The sequence below is a fragment of the Hemiscyllium ocellatum genome, unplaced genomic scaffold (assembly GCF_020745735.1).
Source record: "Hemiscyllium ocellatum isolate sHemOce1 unplaced genomic scaffold, sHemOce1.pat.X.cur. scaffold_2143_pat_ctg1, whole genome shotgun sequence".
NCBI classification, from domain to species: domain Eukaryota; kingdom Metazoa; phylum Chordata; class Chondrichthyes; order Orectolobiformes; family Hemiscylliidae; genus Hemiscyllium; species Hemiscyllium ocellatum.
This window is the reverse complement of record NW_026867987.1, coordinates 1-24,890: the sequence shown is the minus strand read 5'-3', so window position 1 is coordinate 24,890 and position 24,890 is coordinate 1.

Here is a 24,890-nt window from a genome sequence, read left to right as displayed (position 1 = left end):
GTGAAGGGTACAGCGTGGTACTGGTTACAGTACAGTGTGTGAAGGGTACAGCGGGGTAGTGGTTACAGTACAGAGTGTGAAGGATACAGCGGGGTACTGGTTACAGTACAGAGTGTGAAGGGTACAGCGGGTACTGGTTACAGTACAGAGTGTGAAGGGTACAGCGGTGTACTGGTTACAGTACAGAGTGTGAAGGGTACAGCGGTGTACTGGTTACAGTACAGAGTGTGAAGAGTACAGCGGTGTACTGGTTACAGTACAGAGTGTGAAGTGTACAGCGGTGTACTGGTTACAGTACAGAGTGTGAAGGGTACAGCGATGTACTGGTTACAGTACAGAGTGTGAAGAGTACAGCGGTGTACTGGTTACAGTACAGAGTGTGAAGGGTACAGCGATGTACTGGTTACAGTACAGAGTGTGAAGGGTACAGCGGTGTACTGGTTACAGTACAGACTGTGAAGGGTACAGCGGTGTACTGGTTACAGTACAGAGTGTGAAGGGTACAGCGTGTACTGGTTACAGTACAGAGTGTGAAGAGTACAGCGGTGTACTGGTTACAGTACAGAGTGTGAAGGGTACAGCGGTGTACTGGTTACAGTACAGAGTGTGAAAGGTACAGCGGTGTACTGGTTACAGTACAGAGTGTGAAAGGTACAGCGGTGTACTGGTTACAGTACAGAGTGTGAAGGGTACAGCGGTGTACTGGTTACAGTACAGAGTGTGAAGAGTACAGCGTGGTACTGGTTACAGTACAGTGTGTGAAGTGTACAGCGGTGTACTGGTTACAGTACAGAGTGTGAAGGGTACAGCGATGTACTGGTTACAGTACAGAGTGTGAAGGGTACAGCGGTGTACTGGTTACAGTACAGAGTGTGAAGGGTACAGCGGTGTACTGGTTACAGTACAGAGTGTGAAGGGTACAGCGGGGTACTGGTTACAGTACAGAGTGTGAAGGGTACAGCGGTGTACTGGTTACAGTACAGAGTGTGAAGGGTACAGCGGTGTACTGGTTACAGTACAGAGTGTGAAGGTACAGCGGTGTACTGGTTACAGTACAGAGTGTGAAGGGTACAGCGGTGTACTGGTTACAGTACAGAGTGTGAAGGGTACAGCGGTGTACTGGTTACAGTACAGTGTGTGAAGGGTACAGCGGTGTACTGATTACAGTACAGAGTGTGAAGCATACAGCGGTGTACTGGTTACAGTACAGAGTGTGAAGAATACAGCGGTGTACTGATTACAGTACAGAGTGTGAAGGGTACAGCGGTGTACTGGCTTCAGTACAGAGTGTGAAGAGTACAGCGGTGTACTGATTACAGTACAGAGTGTGAAGGGTACAGCGGGGTACTGGTTACAGTACAGTGTGTGAAGGGTACAGCGGTGTACAGGTTACAGTAGTGTGTGAAGGGTACAGCGGTGTACTGGCTTCAGTACAGATTGTGAAGAGTACAGCGGTGTACTGATTACAGTACAGAGTGTGAATGGTACAGCGGTGTACTGGTTACAGTACAGAGTGTGAAGGGTACAGCGGTGTACTGGTTACAGTACAGAGTGTGAAGGGTACAGCGGTGTACTGGCTACAGTACAGTGTGTGAAGGGTAAAGCGGTGTACTGATTACAGTACAGAGTGTGAAGCATACAGCGGTGTACTGGTTACAGTACAGAGTGTGAAGAATACAGCGGTGTACTGGTTACAGTACAGAGTGTGAAGAGTACAGCGGTGTACTGGTTACAGTACAGAGTGTGAAGGGTACAGCGGTGTACTGGTTACAGTACAGAATGTGAAAGGTACAGCGGTGTACTGGTTACAGTACAGAATGTGAAAGGTACAGCGGTGTACTGGTTACAGTACAGAGTGTGAAGGGTACAGCGGCGTACTGGTTACAGTACAGAGTTTGAAGCGTACAGCGGTGTACTGGCTACAGTACAGATTGTGAAGGGTACAGCGGTGTACTGGTTACAGTACAGTGTGTGAAGATTACAGTGATGTACTGGTTACAGTACAGAGTGTGAAGGGTACAGCGGTGTACTGGTTACAGTACAGTGTGTGAAGGGTACAGCGGTGTACTGGTTACAGTACAGAGTGTGAAGGGTACAGCGATGTACTGGTTACAGTACAGAGTGTGAAGGGTACAGCGGTGTACTGGTTACAGTACAGAGTGTGAAGGGTACAGCGGTGTACTGGTTACAGTACAGAGTGTGAAGGGTACAGCGGTGTACTGGTTACAGTACAGAGTGTGAAGTGTACAGCGGTGTACTGGTTACAGTACAGAGTGTGAAGGGTACAGCGGTGTACTGGTTACAGTACAGAGTGTGAAGGGTACAGCGGTGTACTGGTTACAGTACAGAGTGTGAAGAGTACAGCAGTGTACTGGTTACAGTACAGAGTGTGAAGAGTACAGCGGTGTACTGGTTACAGTACAGACTGTGAAGGGTACAGCGGGTACTGGTTACAGTACAGAGTGTGAAGGGTACAGCGGTGTACTGGTTACAGTACAGAGTGTGAAGGATACAGCGGTGTACTGGTTACAGTACAGAGTGTGAAGGGTACAGCGGTGTACTGGTTACAGTACAGTGTGTGAAGGGTACAGCGGTGTACTGGCTTCAGTACAGAGTGTGAAGAGTACAGCGGTGTACTGGTTACAGTACAGAGTGTGAAGGGTACAGCGGGGTACTGGTTACAGTACAGTGTGTGAAGGATACAGCGGTGTACTGGTTACAGTACAGAGTGTGAAGGGTACAGCGGTGTACTGGTTACAGTACAGTGTGTGAAGGGTACAGCGGTGTACTGGTTACAGTACAGAGTGTGAAGAGTACAGCGGTGTACTGGTTACAGTACAGAGTGTGAAGGGTACAGCGGGGTACTGGTTACAGTACAGAGTGTGAAGGGTACAGCGGTGTACTGGTTACAGTACAGAGTGTGAAGGGTACAGCGGTGTACTGGTTACAGTACAGTGTGTGAAGGGTACAGCGGTGTACTGGTTACAGTACAGTGTGAAGGGTACAGCGGTGTACTGGTTACAGTACAGAGTGTGAATGGTACAGCGGTGTACTGGTTACAGTACAGAGTGTGAAGGGTACAGCGGTGTACTGGTTACAGTACAGAGTGTGAAGGGTACAGCGGTGTACTGGTTACAGTACAGTGTGTGAAGGGTACAGCGGTGTACTGGTTACAGTACAGAGTGTGAAGCATACAGCGGTGTACTGGTTACAGTACAGAGTGTGAAGAATACAGCGGTGTACTGGTTACAGTACAGAGTGTGAAGGGTACAGCGGTGTACTGGTTACAGTACAGTGTGTGAAGGGTACAGCGGTGTACTGGTTACAGTACAGAGTGTGAAGGGTACAGCGGTGTACTGGTTACAGTACAGAGTGTGAAGGGTACAGCGGTGTACTGGTTACAGTACAGTGTGTGAAGGGTACAGCGGTGTACTGGTTACAGTACAGAGTGTGAAGGGTACAGCGGTGTACTGGTTACAGTACAGTGTGTGAAGGGTACAGCGGTGTACTGGTTACAGTACAGAGTGTGAAGAATACAGCGGTGTACTGGTTACAGTACAGAGTGTGAAGAGTACAGCGGTGTACTGGTTACAGTACAGAGTGTGAAGGGTACAGCGGTGTACTGGTTACAGTACAGAGTGTGAAGGGTACAGCGGTGTACTGGTTACAGTACAGAGTGTGAAGAGTACAGCGGTGTACTGGTTACAGTACAGAGTGTGAAGGGTACAGCGGTGTACTGGTTACAGTACAGAGTGTGAAGGGTACAGCGGTGTACTGGTTACAGTACAGAGTGTGAAGAGTACAGCGGTGTACTGGTTACAGTACAGAGTGTGAAGGGTACAGCGGTGTACTGGTTACAGTACAGAGTGTGAAGGGTACAGCGATGTACTGGTTACAGTACAGAGTGTGAAAGGTACAGCGGTGTACTGGTTACAGTACAGAGTGTGAAGGGTACAGCGGCGTACTGGTTACAGTACAGAGTTTGAAGGGTACAGCGGTGTACTGGTTACAGTACAGAGTGTGAAGGGTACAGCGGTGTACTGGTTACAGTACAGAGTGTGAAGATTACAGTGATGTACTGGTTACAGTACAGAGTGTGAAGGGTACAGCGGTGTACTGGTTACAGTACAGAGTGTGAAGAGTACAGCGTGGTACTGGTTACAGTACAGTGTGAAGTGTACAGCGGTGTACTGGTTACAGTACAGAGTGTGAAGGGTACAGCGATGTACTGGTTACAGTACAGAGTGTGAAGGGTACAGCGGTGTACTGGTTACAGTACAGAGTGTGAAGGGTACAGCGGTGTACTGGTTACAGTACAGAGTGTGAAGGGTACAGCGGTGTACTGGTTACAGTACAGAGTGTGAAGTGTACAGCGGTGTACTGGTTACAGTACAGAGTGTGAAGGGTACAGCGGTGTACTGGTTACAGTACAGTGTGTGAAGGGTACAGCGGTGTACTGATTACAGTACAGAGTGTGAAGAGTACAGCAATGTACTGGTTACAGTACAGAGTGTGAAGAGTACAGCGGTGTACTGGTTACAGTACAGACTGTGAAGGATACAGCGGGTTACTGGTTACAGTACAGAGTGTGAAGGGTACAGCGGTGTACTGGTTACAGTACAGTGTGTGAAGGATACAGCGGTGTACTGGTTACAGTACAGAGTGTGAAGGGTACAGCGGTGTACTGGTTACAGTACAGTGTGTGAAGGGTACAGCGGTGTACTGGTTACAGTACAGAGTGTGAAGAGTACAGCGGTGTACTGGTTACAGTACAGAGTGTGAAGGGTACAGCGGTGTACTGGTTACAGTACAGTGTGTGAAGGATACAGCGGTGTACTGGTTACAGTACAGAGTGTGAAGGGTACAGCGGTGTACTGGTTACAGTACAGTGTGTGAAGGGTACAGCGGTGAACTGGTTACAGTACAGAGTGTGAAGAGTACAGCGGTGTACTGGTTACAGTACAGAGTGTGAAGGGTACAGCGGGTACTGGTTACAGTACAGTGTGTGAAGGGTACAGCGGTGTACTGGTTACAGTACAGAGTGTGAAGGGTACAGCGGTGTACTGGTTACAGTACAGTGTGTGAAGGGTACAGCGGTGTACTGGTTACAGTAGAGTGTGAAGGGTACAGCGGTGTACTGGCTTCAGTACAGAGTGTGAAGGGTACAGCGGTGTACTGGTTACAGTACAGAGTGTGAAGGGTACAGCGGTGTACTGGTTACAGTACAGAGTGTGAAGGGTACAGCGGTGTACTGGCTACAGTACAGTGTGTGAAGGGTACAGCGGTGTACTGGTTACAGTACAGAGTGTGAAGCATACAGCGGTGTACTGGTTACAGTACAGAGTGTGAAGAATACAGCGGTGTACTGATTACAGTACAGAGTGTGAAGGGTACAGCGGTGTACTGGTTACAGTACAGTGTGTGAAGGGTACAGCGGTGTACTGGTTACAGTACAGAGTGTGAAGGGTACAGCGGTGTACTGGTTACAGTACAGAGTGTGAAGGGTACAGCGGTGTACTGGTTACAGTACAGAGTGTGAAGGGTACAGCGGTGTACTGGTTACAGTACAGAGTGTGAAGGGTACAGCGGTGTACTGGCTACAGTACAGTGTGTGAAGGGTACAGCGGTGTACTGGTACAGTACAGAGTGTGAAGAATACAGCGGTGTACTGGTTACAGTACAGAGTGTGAAGAGTACAGCGGTGTACTGCTTACAGTACAGAGTGTGAAGTGTACAGCGGTGTACTGGTTACAGTACAGTGTGTGAAGGGTACAGCGGTGTACTGGTTACAGTACAGAGTGTGAAGAGTACAGCAATGTACTGGTTACAGTACAGAGTGTGAAGAGTACAGCGGTGTACTGGTTACAGTACAGAGTGTGAAGTGTACAGCGGTGTACTGGTTACAGTACAGAGTGTGAAGGGTACAGCGGGTTACTGGTTACAGTACAGAGTGTGAAGGGTACAGCGGTGTACTGGTTACAGTACAGAGTGTGAAGGGTACAGCGGGGTACTGGTTACAGTAGAGTGTGAAGGGTACAGCGGTGTACTGGTTACAGTACAGAGTGTGAAGTGTACAGCGGTGTACTGATTACAGTACAGAGTGTGAAGGCTACAGCGGTGTACTGGTTACAGTACAGAGTGTGAAGTGTACAGCGGTGTACTGGTTACAGTACAGAGTGTGAAGGCTACAGCGGTGTACTGGTTACAGTACAGAGTGTGAAGGGTACAGCGGGGTACTGGTTACAGTACAGACTGTGAAGGATACAGCGGGGTACTGGTTACAGTACAGAGTGTGAAGGGTACAGCGGTGTACTGGTTACAGTACAGAGTGTGAAGGGTACAGCGGTGTACTGGTTACAGTACAGAGTGTGAAGGGTACAGCGGTGTACTGGTTACAGTACAGAGTGTGAAGGGTACAGCGGTGTACTGGTTACAGTACAGAGTGTGAAGGGTACAGCGGTGTACTGGTTACAGTACAGAGTGTGAAGGGTACAGCGGTGTACTGGTTACAGTACAGAGTGTGAAGGGTACAGCGGTGTACTGGTTACAGTACAGAGTGTGAAGAGTACAGCGTGGTACTGGTTACAGTACAGTGTGTGAAGGGTACAGCGGTGTACTGGTTACAGTACAGAGTGTGAAGGGTACAGCGATGTACTGGTTACAGTACAGACTGTGAAGGGTACAGCGGTGTACTGGTTACAGTACAGTGTGTGAAGGGTACAGCGGGGTACTGGTTACAGTACAGAGTGTGAAGGATACAGCGGGGTACTGGTTACAGTACAGAGTGTGAAGGGTACAGCGGGGTACTGGTTACAGTACAGAGTGTGAAGGGTACAGCGGGTACTGGTTACAGTACAGAGTGTGAAGGGTACAGCGATGTACTGGTTACAGTACAGAGTGTGAAGAGTACAGCGGTGTACTGGTTACAGTACAGAGTGTGAAGTGTACAGCGATGTACTGGTTACAGTACAGAGTGTGAAGGGTACAGCGATGTACTGGTTACAGTACAGAGTGTGAAGGGTACAGCCGTGTACTGGTTACAGTACAGAGAGTGAAGGGTACAGCGTGGTACTGGTTACAGTACAGACTGTGAAGAGTACAGCGGTGCACTGGTTACAGTACAGAGTGTGAAGGGTACAGCGGTGTACTGGCTACAGTACAGAATGTGAAAGGTACAGCGGGGTACTGGTTACAGTACAGAATGTGAAGGTACAGCGGTGTACTGGTTACAGTACAGAGTGTGAAGGGTACAGCGGTGTACTGGTTACAGACAGAGTGTGAAGAGTACAGCGTGGTACTGGTTACAGTACAGTGTGTGAAGTGTACAGCGGTGTACTGGTTACAGTACAGAGTGTGAAGGGTACAGCGATGTACTGGTTACAGTACAGACTGTGAAGGGTACAGCGGTGTACTGGTTACAGTACAGAGTGTGAAGGGTACAGCGGTGTACTGGTTACAGTACAGAGTGTGAAGGGTACAGCGGGGTACTGGTTCCAGTACAGAGTGTGAAGTGTACAGCGGTGTACTGGTTACAGTACAGAGTGTGAAGGGTACAGCGATGTACTGGTTACAGTACAGAGTGTGAAGGGTACAGCGTGTACTGGTTACAGTACAGACTGTGAAGGGTACAGCGGTGTACTGGTTACAGTACAGAGTGTGAAGGGTACAGCGGTGTACTGGCTACAGTACAGAATGTGAAAGGTACAGCGGTGTACTGGTTACAGTACAGAGTGTGAAGGGTACAGCGGTGTACTGCTTACAGTACAGAGTGTGAAGTGTACAGCGGTGTACTGGTTACAGTACAGTGTGTGAAGGGTACAGCGGTGTACTGATTACAGTACAGAGTGTGAAGAGTACAGCGGTGTACTGGTTACAGTACAGAGTGTGAAGTGTACAGCGGGTTACTGGTTACAGTACAGAGTGTGAAGGGTACAGCGGTGTACTGGTTACAGTACAGAGTGTGAAGGGTACAGCGATGTACTGGTTACAGTACAGAGTGTGAAGGGTACAGCGGTGTACTGGTTACAGTACAGACTGTGAAGGGTACAGCGGTGTACTGGTTACAGTACAGAGTGTGAAGAGTACAGCGGTGTACTGGTTACAGTACAGAGTGTGAAGGGTACAGCGTAGTACTGCTTACAGTACAGAGTGTGAAGAGTACAGCGGGGTACTGGTTACAGTACAGTGTGTGAAGAGTACAGCGGGGTACTGGTTACAATAGAGTGTGAAGGGTACAGCGGTGTACTGGTTACAGTACAGAGTGTGAAGGGTACAGCGGTGTACTGGTTACAGTACTGAGTGTGAAGCTTACAGCGGTGTACTGGCTACAGTACAGAGTGTGAAGGGTACAGCGGTGTACTGGTTACAGTACAGAGTGTGAAGGGTACAGCGGTGTACAGGTTACAGTACAGAGTGTGAAGGCTACAGCGGTGTACTGGTTACAGTACAGAGTGTGAAGGGTACAGCGGTGTACTGGTTACAGTACAGAGTGTGAAGGGTACAGCGGTGTACTGGTTACAGTACAGACTGTGAAGGATACAGCGGGGTACTGGTTACAGTACAGAGTGTGAAGGGTACAGCGGTGTACTGGTTACAGTACAGAGTGTGAAGGGTACAGCGATGTACTGGTTACAGTACAGAGTGTGAAGAGTACAGCGGTGTACTGGTTACAGTACAGAGTGTGAAGTGTACAGCGGTGTACTGGTTACAGTACAGAGTGTGAAGGGTACAGCGATGTACTGGTTACAGTACAGAGTGTGAAGAGTACAGCGGTGTACTGGTTACAGTACAGAGTGTGAAGGGTACAGCGATGTACTGGTTACAGTACAGACTGTGAAGGGTACAGCCGTGTACTGGTTACAGTACAGAGTGTGAAGTGTACAGCGATGTACTGGTTACAGTACAGAGAGTGAAGGGTACAGCGTGGTACTGGTTACAGTACAGACTGTGAAGGGTACAGCGGTGTACTGGTTACAGTACAGAGTGTGAAGGGTACAGCGGTGTACTGGTTACAGTACAGAATGTGAAGGTACAGCGGTGTACTGGTTACAGTACAGAGTGTGAAAGGTACAGCGGTGTACTGGTTACAGTACAGAGTGTGAAGGGTACAGCGGTGTACTGGTTACAGTACAGAGTGTGAAGAGTACAGCGGTGTACTGGTTACAGTACAGAGTGTGAAGGGTACAGCGGGGTACTGGTTACAGTACAGTGTGTGAAGGGTACAGCGGTGTACTGGTTACAGTAGAGTGTGAAGGGTACAGCGGTGTACTGGTTACAGTACAGATTGTGAAGAGTACAGCGGTGTACTGGTTACAGTACAGAGTGTGAAGGGTACAGCGGTGTACTGGTTACAGTACAGAGTGTGAAGGGTACAGCGGTGTACTGGTTACAGTACAGAGTGTGAAGGGTACAGCGGTGTACTGGTTACAGTACAGAGTGTGAAGCATACAGCGGTGTACTGGTTACAGTACAGAGTGTGAAGAATACAGCGGTGTACTGGTTACAGTACAGAGTGTGAAGGGTACAGCGGTGAACTGGCTTCAGTACAGAGTGTGAAGAGTACAGCGGTGTACTGATTACAGTACAGAGTGGGAAGGGTACAGCGGGGTACTGGTTACAGTACAGTGTGTGAAGGGTACAGCGGTGTACAGGTTACAGTAGTGTGTGAAGGGTACAGCGGTGTACTGGCTTCAGTACAGATTGTGAAGAGTACAGCGGTGTACTGATTACAGTACAGAGTGTGAATGGTACAGCGGTGTACTGGTTACAGTACAGAGTGTGAAGGGTACAGCGGTGTACTGGTTACAGTACAGAGTGTGAAGGGTACAGCGGTGTACTGGTTACAGTACAGTGTGTGAAGGGTACAGCGGTGTACTGATTACAGTACAGAGTGTGAAGCATACAGCGGTGTACTGGTTACAGTACAGAGTGTGAAGGGTACAGCGGTGTACTGATTACAGTACAGAGTGTGAAGAGTACAGCGGTGTACTGGTTACAGTACAGAGTGTGAAGGGTACAGCGGTGTACTGGCTACAGTACAGAGTGTGAAAGGTACAGCGGTGTACTGGTTACAGTACAGAATGTGAAAGGTACAGCGGTGTACTGGTTACAGTACAGAGTGTGAAGGGTACAGCGGCGTGCTGGTTACAGTACAGAGTGTGAAGCGTACAGCGGTGTACTGGCTACAGTACAGAGTGTGAAGGGTACAGCGGTGTACTGGTTACAGTACAGAGTGTGAAGATTACAGTGATGTACTGGTTACAGTACAGAGTGTGAAGGGTACAGCGGTGTACTGGTTACAGTACAGAGTGTGAAGAGTACAGCGTGGTACTGGTTACAGTACAGTGTGTGAAGTGTACAGCGGTGTACTGGTTACAGTACAGAGTGTGAAGGGTACAGCGATGTACTGGTTACAGTACAGACTGTGAAGGGTACAGCGGTGTACTGGTTACAGTACAGAGTGTGAGGGGTACAGCGGTGTACTGGTTACAGTACAGAGTGTGAAGGGTACAGCGGTGTACTGGTTACAGTACAGAGTGTGAAGTGTACAGCGGTGTACTGGTTACAGTACAGAGTGTGAAGGGTACAGCGATGTACTGGTTACAGTACAGAGTGTGAAGGGTACAGCGTGGTACTGGTTACAGTACAGACTGTGAAGAGTACAGCGGTGCACTGGTTACAGTACAGAGTGTGAAGGGTACAGCGGTGTACTGGTTACAGTACAGAATGTGAAAGGTACAGCGGTGTACTGGTTACAGTACAGAGTGTGAAGGGTACAGCGGTGTACTGGTTACAGTACAGAGTGTGAAGTGTACAGCGGTGTACTGGTTACAGTACAGTGTGTGAAGGGTACAGCGGTGTACTGATTACAGTACAGAGTGTGAAGAGTACAGCAATGTACTGGTTACAGTACAGAGTGTGAAGTGTACAGCGGGTTACTGGTTACAGTACAGAGTGTGAAGGGTACAGCGGTGTACTGGTTACAGTACAGAGTGTGAAGGGTACAGCGATGTACTGGTTACATTACAGACTGTGAAGGGTACAGCGGTGTACTGGTTACAGTACAGACTGTGAAGGGTACAGCGGTGTACTGGTTACAGTACAGAGTGTGAAGAGTACAGCGGTGTACTGGTTACAGTACAGAGTGTGAAGGGTACAGCGTAGTACTGCTTACAGTACAGAGTGTGAAGAGTACAGCGGGGTACCGGTTACAGTACAGTGTGTGAAGAGTACAGCGGGGTACTGGTTACAATAGAGTGTGAAGGGTACAGCGGTGTACTGGTTACAGTACAGAGTGTGAAGGGTACAGCGGTGTACTGGTTACAGTACAGAGTGTGAAGCTTACAGTGGTGTACTGGCTACAGTACAGAGTGTGAAGGGTACAGCGGTGTACTGGTTACAGTACAGAGTGTGAAGGGTACAGCGGTGTACTGGTTACAGTACAGAGTGTGAAGGCTACAGCGGTGTACTGGTTACAGTACAGAGTGTGAAGGGTACAGCGGTGTACTGGTTACAGTACAGACTGTGAAGGGTACAGCGGGGTACTGGTTACAGTACAAAGTGTGAAGGATACAGCGGGGTACTGGTTACAGTACAGACTGTGAAGGGTACAGCGATGTACTGGTTACAGTACAGAGTGTGAAGGTACAGCGGTGTACTGGTTACAGTACAGAGTGTGAAGTGTACAGCGGTGTACTGGTTACAGTACAGACTGTGAAGGGTACAGCGATGTACTGGTTACAGTACAGAGTGTGAAGAGTACAGCGGTGTACTGGTTACAGTACAGAGTGTGAAGGTACAGCGGTGTACTGGTTACAGTACAGAGTGTGAAGGGTACAGCCGTGTACTGGTTACAGTACAGAGTGTGAAGTGTACAGCGATGTACTGGTTACAGTACAGAGTGTGAAGGGTACAGCGTGTACTGGTTACAGTACAGACTGTGAAGAGTACAGCGGTGTACTGGTTACAGTACAGAGTGTGAAGGGTACAGCGGTGTACTGGTTACAGTACAGAATGTGAAAGGTACAGCGGTGTACTGGTTACAGTACAGAATGTGAAAGGTACAGCGGTGTACTGGTTACAGTACAGAGTGTGAAGGGTACAGCGGTGTACTGGCTTCAGTACAGAGTGTGAAGAGTACAGCGGTGTACTGGTTACAGTACAGAGTGTGAAGGGTACAGCGGGTACTGGTTACAGTACAGTGTGTGAAGGGTACAGCGGTGTACTGGTTACAGTAGTGTGTGAAGGGTACAGCGGTGTACTGGTTACAGTACAGATTGTGAAGAGTACAGCGGTGTACTGGTTACAGTACAGAGTGTGAATGGTACAGCGGTGTACTGGTTACAGTACAGAGTGTGAAGGGTACAGCGGTGTACTGGTTACAGTACAGTGTGTGAAGGGTAAAGCGGTGTACTGATTACAGTACAGAGTGTGAAGCATACAGCGGTGTACTGGTTACAGTACAGAGTGTGAAGAATACAGCGGTGTACTGATTACAGTACAGAGTGTGAAGGGTACAGCGGTGAACTGGCTTCAGTACAGAGTGTGAAGAGTACAGCGGTGTACTGATTACAGTACAGAGTGGGAAGGGTACAGCGGGGTACTGGTTACAGTACAGTGTGTGAAGGGTACAGCGGTGTACAGGTTACAGTAGTGTGTGAAGGGTACAGTGGTGTACTGGCTTCAGTACAGATTGTGAAGAGTACAGCGGTGTACTGATTACAGTACAGAGTGTGAATGGTACAGCGGTGTACTGGTTACAGTACAGAGTGTGAAGGGTACAGCGGTGTACTGGTTACAGTACAGAGTGTGAAGGGTACAGCGGTGTACTGGCTACAGTACAGTGTGTGAAGGGTACAGCGGTGTACTGATTACAGTACAGAGTGTGAAGCATACAGCGGTGTACTGGTTACAGTACAGAGTGTGAAGAATACAGCGGTGTACTGGTTACAGTACAGAGCGTCAAGGGTACAGCGGTGTACTGGCTACAGTACAGAATGTGAAAGGTACAGCGGTGTACTGGTTACAGTACAGAATGTGAAAGGTACAGCAGTGTACTGGTTACAGTACAGAATGTGAAAGGTACAGCGGTGTACTGGTTACAGTACAGAGTGTGAAGGGTACAGCGGCGTGCTGGTTATAGTACTGAGTTTGAAGCGTACAGCGGTGTACTGGCTACAGTACAGATTGTGAAGGGTACCGCGGTGTACTGGTTACAGTACAGAGTGTGAAGATTACAGTGATGTACTGGTTACAGTACAGAGTGTGAAGGGGACAGCGGTGTACTGGTTACAAGACAGAGTGTGAAGAGTACAGCGTGGTACTGGTTACAGTACAGTGTGTGAAGTGTACAGCGGTGTACTGGTTACAGTACAGAGTGTGAAGGTACAGCGATGTACTGGTTACAGTACAGACTGTGAAGGGTACAGCGGTGTACTGGTTACAGTACAGAGTGTGAGGGGTACAGCAGTGTACTGGTTACAGTTCAGAGTGTGAAGGGTACAGCGGGGTACTGGTTCCAGCACAGAGTGTGAAGTGTACAGCGGTGTACTGGTTACAGTACAGAGTGTGAAGGGTACAGCGGTGTACTGGTTACAGTACAGAGTGTGAAGGGTACAGCGTGGTACTGGTTACAGTACAGACTGTGAAGAGTACAGCGGTGCACTGGTTACAGTACAGAGTTTGAAGGGTACAGCGGTGTACTGGCTACAGTACAGAATGTGAAAGGTACAGCGGTGTACTGGTTACAGTACAGAGTGTGAAGGGTACAGCGGTGTACTGCTTACAGTACAGAGTGTGAAGTGTACAGCGGTGTACTGGTTACAGTACAGTGTGTGAAGGGTACAGCGGTGTACTGATTACAGTACAGAGTGTAAAGAGTACAGCAATGTACTGGTTACAGTACAGAGTGTGAAGTGTACAGCGGTGTACTGGTCACAGTACAGAGTGTGAAGGGTACAGCGGTGTACTGGTTACAGTACAGAGTGTGAAGGGTACAGCGATGTACTGGTTACAGTACAGACTGTGAAGGGTACAGCGGTGTACTGGTTACAGTACAGACTGTGAAGGGTACAGTGGTGTACTGGTTACAGTACAGACTGTGAAGGGTACAGCGGTGTACTGGTTACAGACAGAGTGTGAAGAGTACAGCGGTGTCCTGGTTACAGTACAGAGTGTGAAGGGTACAGCGTAGTACTGCTTACAGTACAGAGTGTCAAGAGTACAGCGGGGTACCGGTTACAGTTCAGTGTGTGAAGAGTACAGCGGGGTACTGGTTACAATAGAGTGTGAAGGGTACAGCGGTGTACTGGTTACAGTGCAGAGTGTGAAGGGTACAGCGGTGTGCTGGTTACAGTACTGAGTGTGAAGCTTACAGTGGTGTACTGGCTACAGTACAGAGTGTGAAGGGTACAGCGGTGTACAGGTTACAGTACAGAGTGTGAAGGGTACAGTGGTGTACAGGTTACAGTACAGAGTGAGAAGGGTACCGCGGTGTACTGGTTACAGTACAGAGTGTGAAGGGTACAGCGGTGTACTGGTTATACTACAGAGTTTGAAGGGTACAGCGGTGTACTGGCTACAGTACAGTGTGTGAAGAGTACAGCGATGTACTGATTACAGTACAGATTGTTAAGGGTTCCGCGGTGTACTGGTTACAGTACAGTGTGTGAAGAGTACAGCGATGTACTGATTACAGTACAGTTTGTGAAGGGTACAGCGGTGTACTGGTTACAGTACAGAGTGTGAAGTGTACTGCGGTGTACTGATTACAGTACAGAGTGTGAAGGCTACAGCGGTGTACTGGTTACAGTACACAGTGTGAAGGGTACAGCGGTGTACTGGTTACAGTACAGACTGTGAAGGGTACAGCGGGGTACTGGTTACAGTACAAACTGTGAAGGATACAGCGGGGTACTGGTTACAGTACAAAGTGTGAAGGATACAGCGGGGTACTGGTTACAGTACAGAGTGTGAAGGGTACAGCGGGGTACTGGTTACAGTACAGAGTGTGAAGGGTACAGCGTGTACTGGTTACAGTACAGAGTGTGAAGAGTACAGCGGTGTACTGGTTACAGTACAGAGTGTGAAGTGTACAGCGGTGTACTGGTTACAGTACAGAGTGTGAAGGTACAGCGATGTACTGGTTACAGTACAGAGTGTGAAGGGTACAGCGATTTACTGGTTACAGTACAGACTGTGAAGGGCACAGCCGTGTACTGGTTACAGTACAGAGTGTGAAGGGTACAGCGATGTACTGGTTACAGTACAGAGAGTGAAGGGTACAGCGTGGTACTGGTTACAGTACAGACTGTGAAGAGTACAGCGGTGTACTGGTTACAGTACAGAGCGTGAAGGGTACAGCGGTGTACTGGTTACAGTACAGTGTGTGAAGGGTAAAGCGGTGTACTGATTACAGTACAGAGTGTGAAGCATACAGCGGTGTACTGGTTACAGTACAGAGTGTGAAGAGTACAGCGGTGTACTGATTACAGTACAGAGTGTGAAGGGTACAGCGGTGAACTGGCTTCAGTACAGAGTGTGAAGAGTACAGCGGTGTACTGATTACAGTACAGAGTGGGAAGGGTACAGCGGGGTACTGGTTACAGTACAGTGTGTGAAGGGTACAGCGGTGTACTGGTTACAGTAGTGTGTGAAGGGTACAGTGGTGTACTGGCTTCAGTACAGATTGTGAAGAGTACAGCGGTGTACTGATTACAGTACAGAGTGTGAATGGTACAGCGGTGTACTGGTTACAGTACAGAGTGTGAAGGGTACAGCGGTGTACTGGTTACAGTACAGAGTGTGAAGGGTACAGCGGTGTACTGGCTACAGTACAGTGTGTGAAGGGTAAAGCGGTGTACTGATTACAGTACAGAGTGTGAAGCATACAGCGGTGTACTGGTTACAGTACAGAGTGTGAAGAATACAGCGGTGTACTGATTACAGTACAGAGTGTGAAGGGTACAGCGGTGTACTGATTACAGTACAGTGTGTGAAGGGTACAGCGGTGTACTGGTTACAGTACAGAGTGTGAAGGGTACAGCGGTGTACTGGTTACAGTACAGTGTGTGAAGGGTACAGCGGTGTACTGGTTACAGTACAGAGTGTGAAGGGTACAGCGGTGTACTGGCTACAGTACAGTGTGTGAAGGGTACAGCGGTGTACTGGTTACAGTACAGAGTGTGAAGAATACAGCGGTGTACTGGTTACAGAACAGAGTGTGAAGAGTACAGCGGTGTACTGCTTACAGTACAGAGTGTGAAGGGTACAGCGGTGTACTGGTTACAGTACAGTGTGTGAAGGGTACAGCGGTGTACTGGTTACAGTACAGAGTGTGAAGAGTACAGCGGTGTACTGGTTACAGTACAGAGTGTGAAGAGTAAGCGGTGTACTGCTTACAGTACAGAGTGTGAAGTGTACAGCGGTGTACTGGTTACAGTACAGAGTGTGAAGGGTACAGCGGTGTACTGGTTACAGTACAAAGTGTGAAGGATACAGCGGGGTACTGGTTCAAGTACAGAGTGTGAAGGGTACAGCGGGGTACTGGTTACAGTACAGAGTGTGAAGGGTACAGCGGTGTACTGGTTACAGTACAGAGTGTGAAGGGTACAGCGGTGTACTGGTTACAGTACAGAGTGTGAAGAGTACAGCGGTGTACTGCTTACAGTACAGAGTGTGAAGTGTACAGCGGTGTACTGGTTACAGTACAGTGTGTGAAGGGTACTGCGGTGTACTGGTTACAGTACAGAGTGTGAAGGGTACAGCGGTGTACTGGTTACAAGACAGAGTGTGAAGAGTACAGCGTGGTACTGGTTACAGTACAGAGTATGAAGGGTACAGCGTGGTACTGGTTGCAGTACAGACTGTGAAGGGTACAGCGGTGCACTGGTTACAGTACAGAGTTTCAAGGGTACAGCGGTGTACTGGCTACAGTACAGAATGTGAAGGTACAGCGGTGTACTGGTTACAGTACAGAGTGTGAAGGGTACAGCGGTGTACTGCTTACAGTACAGAGTGTGAAGTGTACAGCGGTGTACTGGTTACAGTACAGTGTGTGAAGGGTACTGCGGTGTACTGATTACAGTACAGAGTGTAAAGAATACAGCAATGTACTGGTTACAGTACAGAGTGTGAAGTGTACAGCGGGTTACTGTTCACAGTACAGAGTGTGAAGGCTACAGCGGTGTACTGGTTACAGTACAGAGTGTGAAGGGTACAGCGATGTACTGGTTACATTACAGACTGTGAAGGGTACAGCGGTGTACTGGTTACAGTACAGAGTGTGAAGGGTACAGCGTGTACTGGTTACAGTACAGACTGTGAAGAGTACAGCGGTGTCCTGGTTACAGTACAGAGTGTGAAGGGTACAGCGTAGTACTGCTTACAGTACAGAGTGTCAAGAGTACAGCGGGGTACTGGTTACAATAGAGTGTGAAGGGTACAGCGGTGTACTGGTTACAGTACAGAGTGTGAAGGGTACAGCGGTGTACTGGTTACAGAACTGAGTGTGAAGCTTACAGTGGTGTACTGGCTACAGTGCAGAGTGTGAAGGGTACAGCGGTGTACTGGTTACAGTACAGAGTGTGAAGGGTACAGCGGTGTACAGGTTACAGTACAGAGTGTGAAGGCTACAGCGGTGTACTGGTTACAGTACACAGTGTGAAGGGTACAGCGGTGTACTGGTTACAGTACAGACTGTGAAGGGTACAGCGGGGTACTGGTTACAGTACAAACTGTGAAGGATACAGCGGGGTACTGGTTACAGTACAGAGTGTGAAGGGTACAGCGGGGTACTGGTTACAGCACAGAGTGTGAAGAGTACAGCGGTGTACTGGTTACAGTACAGAGTGTGAAGTGTACAGCGGTGTACTGGTTACAGTACAGAGTGTGAAGGGTACAGCGATGTACTGGTTACAGTACAGAGTGTGAAGGGTACAGCGATTTACTGGTTACAGTACAGACTGTGAAGGGCACAGCCGTGTACTGGTTACAGTACAGAGTGTGAAGGGTACAGCGATGTACTGGTTACAGTACAGAGAGTGAAGGGTACAGCGTGGTACTGGTTGCAGTACAGACTGTGAAGAGTACAGCGGTGCACTGGTTACAGTACAGAGCGTCAAGGGTACAGCGGTGTACTGGCTACAGTACAGAATGTGAAAGGTACAGCGGTGTACTGGTTACAGTACAGAATGTGAAAGGTACAGCGGTGTACTGGTTACAGTACAGTGTGTGAAGGGTACAGCGGTGAACTGGCTTCAGTACAGAGTGTGAAGAGTACAGCGGTGTACTGATTACAGTACAGAGTGTGAAGGGTACAGCGGGTACTGGTTACAGTACAGAGTGTGAAGGGTACAGCGGTGTACAGGTTACAGTACAGTGTGAAGGGTACAGCGGTGTACTGGCTTCAGTACAGATTGTGAAGAGTACAGCGGTGTACTGATTACAGTACAGAGTGTGAATGGTACAGCGGTGTACTGGTTACAGTACAGAGTGTGAAGGGTACAGCGGTGTACTGGTTACAGTACAGAGTGTGAAGGGTACAGCGGTGTTCTGGTTACAGTACAGAGTGTGAAGGGTAAAGCGGTGTACTGATTACAATACAGAGTGTGAAGCATACAGCGGTGTACTGGTTACAGTACAGAGTGTGAAGAATACAGCGGTGTACTGATTACAGTACAGAGTGTGAAGGGTACAGCGGTGAACTGGCTTCAGTACAGAGTGTGAAGAGTACAGCGGTGTACTGATTACAGTACAGAGTGGGAAGGGTACAGCGGGGTACTGGTTACAGTACAGTGTGTGAAGGGTACAGCGGTGTACAGGTTACAGTAGTGTGTGAAGGGTACAGTGGTGTACTGGCTTCAGTACAGATTGTGAAGAGTACAGCGGTGTACTGATTACAGTACAGAGTGTGAATGGTACAGCGGTGTACTGGTTACAGTACAGAGTGTGAAGGGTACAGCGGTGTACTGGTTACAGTACAGAGTGTGAAGGGTACAGCGGTGTACTGGCTACAGTACAGTGTGTGAAGGGTAAAGCGGTGTACTGATTACAGTACAGAGTGTGAAGCATACAGCGGTGTACTGGTTACAGTACAGAGTGTGAAGAATACAGCGGTGTACTGATTACAGTACAGACTGTGAAGAGTACAGCGGTGCACTGGTTACAGTACAGAGCGTCAAGGGTACAGCGGTGTATTGGCTACAGTACAGAATGTGAAAGGTACAGCGGTGTACTGGTTACAGTACAGAGTGTGAAGGGTACAGCGGCGTGCTGGTTACAGTACAGAGTTTGAAGCGTACAGCGGTGTACTGGCTACAGTACAGAATGTGAAAGGTACAGCGGTGTACTGGTTACAGTACAGAGTGTGAAGGGTACAGCGGTGTACTGGTTACAGTACAGAGTGTGAAGTGTACAGCGGTGTACTGGTTACAGTACAGTGTGTGAAGGGTACAGCGGTGTACTGATTACAGTACAGAGTGTAAAGAGTACAGCAATGTACTGGTTACAGTACAGAGTGTGAAGTGTACAGCGGGTTACTGGTTACAGTACAGAGTGTGAAGGGTACAGCGTGTACTGGTTACAGTACAGAGTGTGAAGGGTACAGCGATGTACTGGTTACAGTACAGACTGTGAAGGGTACAGCGGTGTACTGGTTACAGTACAGACTGTGAAGAGTACAGCGGTGTACTGGTTACAGTACAGAGTGTGAAGGGTACAGCGTAGTACTGCTTACAGTACAGAGTGTCAAGAGTACAGCGGGGTACCGGTTACAGTACAGTGTGTGAAGAGTACAGCGGGGTACTGGTTACAGTAGAGTGTGAAGGGTACAGCGGTGTACTGGTTACAGTACAGAGTGTGAAGGGTACAGCGGTGTGCTGGTTACAGTACAGAGTGTGAAGGGTACAGTGGTGTACTGGCTACAGTACAGAGTGTGAAGGGTACAGCGGTGTACTGGTTACAGTACAGAGTGTGAAGGGTACAGTGGTGTACAGGTTACAGTACAGAGTGAGAAGGGTACCGCGGTGTACTGGTTACAGTACAGAGTGTGAAGGCTACAGCGGTGTACTGGTTACAGTACAGAGTGTGAAGGGTACAGCGGTGTACTGGCTACAGTACAGTGTGTGAAGAGTACAGCGGTGTACTGATTACAGTACAGATTGTGAAGGGTTCCGCGGTGTACTGGTTACAGTACAGTGTGTGAAGAGTACAGCGATGTACAATTACAGTACAGTTTGTGAAGGGTACAGCGGTGTACTGGTTACAGTACAGAGTGTGAAGAGTACAGCGGTGTACTGATTACAGTACAGAGTGTGAAGGCTACAGCGGTGTACTGGTTACAGTACACAGTGTGAAGGTACAGCGGTGTACTGGTTACAGTACAGACTGTGAAGGGTACAGCGGGGTACTGGTTACAGTACAAACTGTGAAGGATACAGCGGGGTACTGGTTACAGTACAGAGTGTGAAGGGTACAGCGGGTACTGGTTACAGTACAGACTGTGAAGGGTACAGCGATGTACTGGTTACAGTACAGAGTGTGAAGAGTACAGCGGTGTACTGGTTACAGTACAGAGTGTGAAGTGTACAGCGGTGTACTGGTTACAGTACAGACTGTGAAGGGTACAGCGATGTACTGGTTACAGTACAGAGTGTGAAGAGTACAGCGGTGTACTGGTTACAGTACAGAGTGTGAAGGGTACAGCGATTTACTGGTTACAGTACAGACTGTGAAGGGCACAGCCGTGTACTGGTTACAGTACAGAGTGTGAAGGGTACAGCGATGTACTGGTTACAGTACAGAGAGTGAAGGGTACAGCGTGGTACTGGTTGCAGTACAGACTGTGAAGAGTACAGCGGTGTACTGGTTACAGTACAGAGCGTGAAGGGTACAGCGGTGTACTGGCTACAGTACAGAGTGTGAAGGGTAAAGCGGTGTACTGATTACAGTACAGAGTGTGAAGCATACAGCGGTGTACTGGTTACAGTACAGAGTGTGAAGAATACAGCGGTGTACTGATTACAGTACAGAGTGTGAAGGGTACAGCGGTGAACTGGCTTCAGTACAGAGTGTGAAGAGTACAGCGGTGTACTGATTACAGTACAGAGTGGGAAGGGTACAGCGGGGTACTGGTTACAGTACAGTGTGTGAAGGGTACAGCGGTGTACAGGTTACAGTATTGTGTGAAGGGTACAGTGGTGTACTGGCTTCAGTACAGATTGTGAAGAGTACAGCGGTGTACTGATTACAGTACAGAGTGTGAATGGTACAGCGGTGTACTGGTTACAGTACAGAGTGTGAAGGGTACAGTGGTGTACTGATTACAGTACAGAGTGTGAAGCATACAGCGGTGTACTGGTTACAGTACAGAGTGTGAAGAATACAGCGGTGTACTGGTTACAGTACAGAGTGTGAAGGGTACAGCGGTGTACTGGTTACAGTACAGTGTGTGAAGGGTACAGCGGTGTACTGGTTACAGTACAGAGTGTGAAGGGCACAGCGGTGTATTGGTTACAGTACAGAGTGTGAAGGGTACAGCGTGTACTGGTTACAGTACAGAGTGTGAAGGGTACAGCGGTGTACTGTTTACAGTACAGAGTGTGAAGGGTACAGCGATGTACTGGTTACAGTACAGACTGTGAAGGGTACAGCGGTGTACTGGCTACAGTACAGTGTGTGAAGAGTACAGCGGTGTACTGCTTACAGTACAGAGTGTGAAGAATACAGCGGTGTACTGGTTACAGTACAGTGTGTGAAGGGTACTGCGGTGTACTGGTTACAGTACAGAGTGTGAAGAGTACAGCGGTGTACTGGTTACAGTACAGAGTGTGAAGAGTAAGCGGTGTACTGCTTACAGTACAGAGTGTGAAGTGTACAGCGGAGTACTGGTTACAGTACAGAGTGTGAAGGGTACAGCGGGGTACTGGTTACAGTACAAACTGTGAAGGATACAGCGGGGTACTGGTTCAAGTACAGAGTGTGAAGGGTACAGCGGGGTACTGGTTACAGTACAGAGTGTGAAGGGTACAGCGGTGTACTGTTACAGTACAGAGTGTGAAGGGTACAGCGGTGTACTGGTTACAGTACAGAGTGTGAAGAGTACAGCGGTGTACTGCTTACAGTACAGAGTGTGAAGTGTACAGTGGTGTACTGGTTACAGTACAGTGTGTGAAGGGTACAGCGGTGTACTGATTACAGTACAGAGTGTAAAGAGTACAGCAATGTACTGGTTACAGTACAGAGTGTGAAGAGTAAGCGGTGTACTGGTTACAGTACAGAGTGTGAAGTGTACAGCGGGTTACTGGTTACAGTACAGTGTGTGAAGGGTACAGCGGTGTACTGGTTACAGTACAGAGTGTGAAGGGGACAGCGGTGTCCTGGTTACAAGACAGAGTGTGAAGAGTACAGCGTGGTACTGGTTACAGTACAGTGTGTGAAGTGTACAGCGGTGTACTGGTTACAGTACAGAGTGTGAGGGTACAGCGGTGTACTGGTTACAGTTCAGAGTGTGAAGGGTACAGCGTGGTACTGGTTACAGTACAGTGTGTGAAGGGTACAGCGGGGTACTGGTTACAGTACAAACTGTGAAGGATACAGCGGGGTACTGGTTACAGTACAGAGTGTGAAGGGTACAGCGGTGTACTGGTTACAGCACAGACTGTGAAGGGTACAGCGGTGTACTGGTTACAGTACAGAGTGTGAAGGGTACAGCGATGTACTGGTTACAGTACAGAGTGTGAAGTGTACAGCGGTGTACTGGTTACAGTACAGAGTGTGAAGGGTACAGCGATGTACTGGTTACAGTACAGAGTGTGAAGAGTACAGCGGTGTACTGGTTACAGTACAGAGTGTGAAGGGTACAGCGATGTACTGGTTACAGTACAGAGTGTGAAGGGTACAGCGGTGTACTGGTTACAGTACAGACTGTGAAGGGTACAGCGGTGTACTGGTTACAGTACAGAGTGTGAAGGGTACAGCGATGTACTGGTTACAGTACAGAGAGTGAAGGGTACAGCGTGGTACTGGTTGCAGTACAGAGTGTGAAGAGTACAGCGGTGCACTGGTTACAGTACAGAGTGTGAAGGGTACAGCGATGTACTGGTTACAGTACAGAGTGTGAAGAGTACAGCGGTGTACTGGTTACAGTACAGAGTGTGAAGGGTACAGCGATTTACTGGTTACAGTACAGACTGTGAAGGGCACAGCCGTGTACTGGTTACAGTACAGAGTGTGAAGGGTACAGCGATGTACTGGTTACAGTACAGAGAGTGAAGGGTACAGCGGTGCACTGGTTACAGTACAGAGCGTCAAGGGTACAGCGGTGTACTGGCTACAGTACAGAATGTGAAAGGTACAGCGGTGTACTGGTTACAGTACAGAATGTGAAGGTACAGCGGTGTACTGGTTACAGTACAGTGTGTGAAGGGTACAGCGGTGAACTGGCTTCAGTACAGAGTGTGAAGAGTACAGCGGTGTACTGATTACAGTACAGAGTGGGAAGGGTACAGCGGGGTACTGGTTACAGTACAGTGTGTGAAGGGTACAGCGGTGTACAGGTTACAGTAGTGTGTGAAGGGTACAGTGGTGTACTGGCTTCAGTACAGATTGTGAAGAGTACAGCGGTGTACTGATTACAGTACAGAGTGTGAAGGGTACAGCGGTGTACTGGTTACAGTACAGAGTGTGAAGAGTACAGCGGTGTACTGGTTACAGTACAGAGTGTGAAGGGTACAGCGGTGTACTGGCTACAGTACAGTGTGTGAAGGGTAAAGCGGTGTACTGATTACAATACAGAGTGTGAAGCATACAGCGGTGTACTGGTTACAGTACAGAGTGTGAAGAATACAGCGGTGTACTGATTACAGTACAGAGTGTGAAGGGTACAGCGGTGAACTGGCTTTAGTACAGAGTGTGAAGAGTACAGCGGTGTACTGATTACAGTACAGAGTGGGAAGGGTACAGCGGGGTACTGGTTACAGTACAGTGTGTGAAGGGTACAGTGGTGTACAGGTTACAGTACAGAGTGAGAAGGGTACCGCGGTGTATTGGTTACAGTACAGAGTGAGAAGGCTACAGCGGCGTGCTGGTTATAGTACAGAGTTTGAAGGGTACAGCGGTGTACTGGCTACAGTACAGTGTGTGAAGAGTACAGCGATGTACTGATTACAGTACAGATTGTTAAGGGTTCCGCGGTGTACTGGTTACAGTACAGTGTGTGAAGAGTACAGCGATGTACTGATTACAGTACAGTTTGTGAAGGGTACAGCGGTGTACTGTTTACAGTACAGAATGTGAAGTGTACTGCGGTGTACTGATTACAGTACAGAGTGTGAAGGCTACAGCGGTGTATTGGTTACAGTACACAGTGTGAAGGGTACAGCGGTGTACTGGTTACAGTACAGACTGTGAAGGGTACAGCGGGGTACTGGTTACAGTACAACTGTGAAGGATACAGCGGGGTACTGGTTACAGTACAGAGTGTGAAGGGTACAGCGGGGTACTGGTTACAGTACAGACTGTGAAGGGTACAGCGGTGTACTGGTTACAGTACAGAGTGTGAAGGGTACAGCGGTGTACTGGTTACAGTACAGAGTGTGAAGGGTACAGCGATGTACTGGTTACAGTACAGAGTGTGAAGAGTACAGCGGTGTACTGGTTACAGTACAGAGTGTGAAGGGTACAGCGATGTACGGGTTACAGTACAGAGTGTGAAGAGTACAGCGATGTACTGGTTACAGTACAGAGTGTGAAGAGTACAGCGGTGTACTGCTTACAGTACAGACTGTGAAGGGTACATCGGTGTACTGGTTACAGTACAGAGTGTAAAGAGTACAGCGATCTACTGGTTACAGTACAGAGTGTGAAGGGTACAGCGGTGTACTGGTTACAGTACA